We start from the raw sequence: 5,474 nt of genomic DNA, 5'->3' as shown, positions 1-5,474 counted from the left end.
ATATATATATATATATATATACCACATCTTCTTTATCCATTCATCTGTCGATGGACATCTTGGCTCTTTCTACAGTTTGGCTATTGTGGACATTGCTGCTATAAACACCGGGGTGCATGTACCCCTTCGGATCCCTACATTTGTATCTTTGGGGTAAATACCTAGTAGTGCAATTCCTGGATCATGTGGTAGCTCTATTTTCAACTTTTTGAGGAATCTTCATACTGTTTTCCAGAGTGGCTGCACAGTATATGTGTTGCTTAAAAGACACTTGTCTTATTGTTTGCTGAAGTCATTTTGAACATATACAGCCAGCATGACAGCAAGCAAATAGTTAACTTTACAGTTTTAGAGAGCTGCAAGAAGATGCACAATAAATTGAGATATCCAGAAATTATTGTTTGCTCCAAGATTCTCCACCCTCTTGGGGAGCCTTTTCAGTTACATTTCAACATGGACATTTTTCATTATCCAAAGATCCAGAATTAGGATAAATAAGATCATGATTGCAGCAAGCAAACTAGCGAGCCCCTAGAGAGATGAAACCGAACTCTGGCACTACACAAAGGAGAGACCTAATGCACCAGCTTGCATTCCCACCAACAGTGTAGGAGGCTTCCCCTTTCTCCGCATCTCCGCCAACATCCAGACAGAACATTTCTAAAGACGCAATGATTGCCACAGGTTCCCAGGGCACTTCCAAAGGCCACCATCTAATTCCTATAATATTCGTATATTTCATTCCTGTAATATTTAAAGTGACTCTTGTTTTATTAAATTCATGAAGTTACAATTTTTGGTACCAGAAGTGATTCCAGGGAAGGGAAACATCAACAGACAGGAATTTGGAATGAGATTAGATTTGATTGATCTGATTAGATTTTTTTTTCTTTTTAGGGCCCCACTGATGGTGGAAGATAAAACACTGGTGGTCCATGCCCAACCAAAGTTACTTACATCATTCATTGTCACTAGCATGAAGAAGCTAAGGAGCTCAAGGTCTGGGAGACGCAGTAGCTCCTGCAGTAAAACATATGGTGAAGGAAAATGGAGTAGCGGGACCAGGGGTGGACTGGCTGTTTCTAATTATGCTAGACAACTGGAGGAAAAGCAAATGATGAGATCACTCAGGATCCAGATAAGAAATTAGAAATCACCTATAAACTGATGAAAAGATGACCTTCTTTCTTAGAGCCATGAGGTCAAATTTCTAAAAAAAGAAAAAAGAAAAATCTAAAATCTGATGCTAGAGTACTGGGATTACTATGTGATTTGAATTTGTAATCTTATAGTTTCTTATGATAGGTAAGGGAATTGGTTAGAGTAAAAATCAAGCAGCTACTATGGGATGGTGACATTTGGAGAGTTTTCAAGGAAATTGAAAAACTTGAACTCTCAAATTCCTCTGAGCTTCCCTTCCTGGCAGAAGGAACCCTTATTCCACTACCTTAATGTAGTTTCTGGCCTGAAGAGTCAATAATACTTATGAAATTATGGTTATGGCCTTGTAGGAAAACTGCTGATCCTCCTCATGACCCACGCCTACGTATTGTTTCTAATCTCAGATCATGGCAGACCCCAGTGCAAAGTGTGACCAAGAAGAGGTACCACTCACACCAAAAGAAGTTCAAGATTTTACCAGTTATTCCTGGGGAGTGTGTGTGTGTGTGTGTGTGTGTGTATACATAAATTCTAAAGAAAGTAGACTAGATTCAAAAGAATGTGATATTTGATCTGATTGAATTTCTTGGTATACATACATCTGCCAGAGATTTGTAATTCAAGGGGGATGATAGTGATTCTATCAGTTTGCTTGAAGGATTGACAAAAACCTAAACTCTAACAGTAAATAAAGTAGAAATTCCAGAACTTCACTGGTATATTGTAGAAAAAGGTCAACTCTGACCCATGGACCAAATCCAGCCTGCAAATAGTTTTTATAAATAAAGTTTTACTGGAACACAGCCATGTTTGTTACTGTCTATTGCCTAGGGCTACTTTCCTACCAGAACAGAGTTGAGTAATTGTGACAGAGATGATATTACCCACAAGACCTAAAATATAACTATCTGGCCCTTTAGTGAAAACATTTGCTGACCCTTGCTCTAAGAAGAAAAACTCAAAGAGTTAGGGAGAGGCTGGAGTGAAATTTGTTGTGTGATCTACTTACTCACCTCCCTATCTATTTCCTCTGGAGGATGTAGAGAACTCCCTCTTCACCAAGGCCTTCAGAAATGCATAGGTGAAGGTGTCATCAGGATGCTTGATAAACGCTGAAAGTCAGGAATGACAGTGGGTAATGCTACCACTGAAAAGGGTTCCCTGATTTCAACTAGAATGATGGAATCCTGGAATAGTGGAAGTGAAGTGGAATATTTAATTGCCGGTGACAAGGTTTGGGTAATTACTATAATGTGCAGAAGACCCAGAGTAATAATCAGAATATTTGACCTGCAGAGATCTTTGTCAGTGATTAATTGGTCATGGTGGCCCTGGGGCTGGGTCCACCATGTGTAGTATAAATGGACATTCTACTAAAGTCTTACTTGATCTGTAAAAACAAAGTAAATGAGTCACAGCCCCTAACACTGGTCCCAGCTAGAGTCAATACACAGATGGGATGAAGGGGAGGCCACATTTCCCTGAAGAAGGAGCCTACTACATGGCCAAAAGCTTATATGTAAACATTCCTTCTACCAAGCCAAAGGGTGCTATGGTCATTTACTAGGACAATCATGCACTGGAACAAAAGGAGGAAGTACCTAAATTTTCAAGGATTTCTGCCACTGGATCTGAATTGATGTTAAACCCTTCCAAATCCCACTGTGGTCCACTAACCCTTCAGAGTGGGGAATTATGGAAGTCAAGTGATAAATGGAGTTTTTGGCTGTTTCACAGTAGACCTAGTAGATTCCTGAACCCATCCTCTAGCAAAGTCACATTATCTGCAGCAAAGAATGATTAGCTATTCAAAAAGCATCTTCTGAACACCACTGGGCACTAGTAGACACTAAGAACATGACCGTCAGATATCAAATGATTATGCAACTAAAGACACTCATTATGAGCTGTGCATGGTCAAACTCACAGAGTCATCATTTTGGATTTTGCACAAGAATAGGGTACATTAATATTGGACACAGGTAAGTTATATGACATAGACCTCATGTCACCTTCTCTGTTGTACTTATTCTTCTTCCTCAGCTCACATCTATTGCCTCATGGGGTATTCCTTGTGATCAGCTGCCAGAGGAAGAAAGAAACCCAGTCTTGGTTCACTGACCATTGATAAGTCAGATCAATATATTGTTGCAAGCAAAACTAGACTGCTAAGTCACAAAGTCCCCAGTGAAGGGTAACCCTCAAAAACAGTGATGAGGATGGGGGCTCTGGATGGCTCAGTCTTGATTTCAGCTCTTGATTTTGCTCAGGTCATGCTCTCAGTGTCGTGGGATCTGGCCCCATGTTGGGTTCTGTGCTATGCTTGGTTTCTGATTAAGATTCTCTTTTTCTCTGTCCTTCTGCCCCTCCCCTGCTCTCTCTCTCTCTAAAAATAAATATATTAATCAATTAAAAAAAAACAGTAATGAGGTGAAATTCTCTCAATGGTAGAAATTTAAACCGTACACCTAGTCACCAACTGGGGTGGAGGTAGAAGTGGTCTAAGGTCAGAATATAATATAGCCCCAGGCAATCAAATGGCTTGGCTGGTTATTCAGGATATAGAAAAAACAGGATTGGAGAACTGGAGAAAAGAGAAATGAAACATGGGGGGGGGGGGGAAGCACAAAGGTGGATTTATTGGCCTGCATCCAATGTTTATAAATTTTTGTGTCTCATTCAAGACCTCCCAGAGAGCATACTTGTATAGAAGCCATTTAACAATGAGGTAGGTAGGATGACTCATCCAGAGTCTGTCCTTGGCTGCCACTGTGCTTCTGCCATGGTCCTGAAAACCAAATAGCTGTGGTGATAAAGACAAAGGGTAAGCATGGGTCCTACAGTATGAGCTTTCACTCACGAGGTTGATCTAGCTACTGTTGCTTCTGAATGGCTGATCTGTCAGACTGACTTCCCTTGAGTATACCAAGCAGCTACCTGTGGGCAACTTGATTATGTTAGAGATTCTACCCTCTCGGAGGCAGTAATATCTCCCCAGTGAGGTTGGTATGAGCTCTGTCTATGGACTTGCTTTTCCTGCCCACTATTATCACTACCACCACCAGTGCTACTATCCAAAGACTCACAAAATACTTGATTTATCATCATGGGATCAATCCTTCATAACATGTCTTTTGACCAAGAGAACCATTTTACATCGAAGGAAGTATGTCAATGGACACCAACCATAGAATCCACTGGTCCCGCCATAAACCACACCACCAGAAACTGCTAGCCTATGAAAGGTGCAGCTCTGGTGTCAGCTTGAGAGTGACACCTCGGGGGCTAGGACACTTTTTTTTTCCCCCCCAATATGAGGCCAAACAAATAACGAGGGCTGGATAGTACAGGGGTTTGGGAGTCCTAATAAGGAGACTGGCTTTTTCTTTGAGTGAAATGGGACATCATTAGGGAATTTTGAATAAGAGTGGTATGGTCTGATTTATGTTGTCACAGAACCACTCTGACTGAAGGTGGGTGAGGGCAGAGCAATTTGGTGACTTATCGCAAAAATCTAGGCAAGAGATGATGGGACCGTGAGCCAGGTCAGATGCAGAATAGGCAGTGACAAGAGGTCAGATTTTGGCTATATTTTGATAGTAAAGCCAGTACAGTAAAGCATTCCTCCTTTTAATTTGCATTCATTTATTAGTGATTTAAACATTTTTATGAAGATGGGTTATATATATATGTATGTTTTCTTTGCAATTTTCCAATACATTTGTTCCATCATAATAAAAAATGGAATCCAAATGAAGAAAATAATTTTTATGCTTTCATTCAATCAATAGATTCAAATCTGCAGATTCAAAACCTCTGGATCAGGACATTCAAGACATTTCAGGTCATATTGCACTTTTTTCTGTAAAAGTCTCTTTAACAATTTGAACTTTCTTTACTCTTTGCTTTAAAATATTGGCTCTGTGTCAGACAGCCAGGTACCTGATAGATTTTTTTAAAAATTATTTTAATCCTTACATATAAGTTCTTTATGATGGGAATAACTGAATTGCATCCCCCACAAATGCATACATTGAAGTCTTAACACCCTATGTAACTATTTGGAGATGGGACTTTTAAAGAAATTATGGTTAAAAGAAGTCATAAGGCTGGGGTCCTCATCCGATAGGATTGGTGTCCTTATAAAAAGAGGACACCAGAAATCTCTTTCTCTCCCTCTTTCACCCCACCTCCACACACACAGTGAAAAGGCCACGTGAGGGCACAACAAGAAAGCAGCTGTCTGCAAGGCAGGAAGGGAGGTCTTACCCCAAACCAACCAACCCTGCTGGCACCTTGGTCTCAGACTTCCA

This window comes from Mirounga leonina, unplaced genomic scaffold (genome assembly GCF_011800145.1).
Source record: "Mirounga leonina isolate KUSES-001 unplaced genomic scaffold, KU_Mleo_1.0 Mir_201, whole genome shotgun sequence".
NCBI classification, from domain to species: domain Eukaryota; kingdom Metazoa; phylum Chordata; class Mammalia; order Carnivora; family Phocidae; genus Mirounga; species Mirounga leonina.
The sequence above is the reverse complement of the archived record's forward strand: the minus strand, read 5'-3'. Positions refer to the sequence as shown.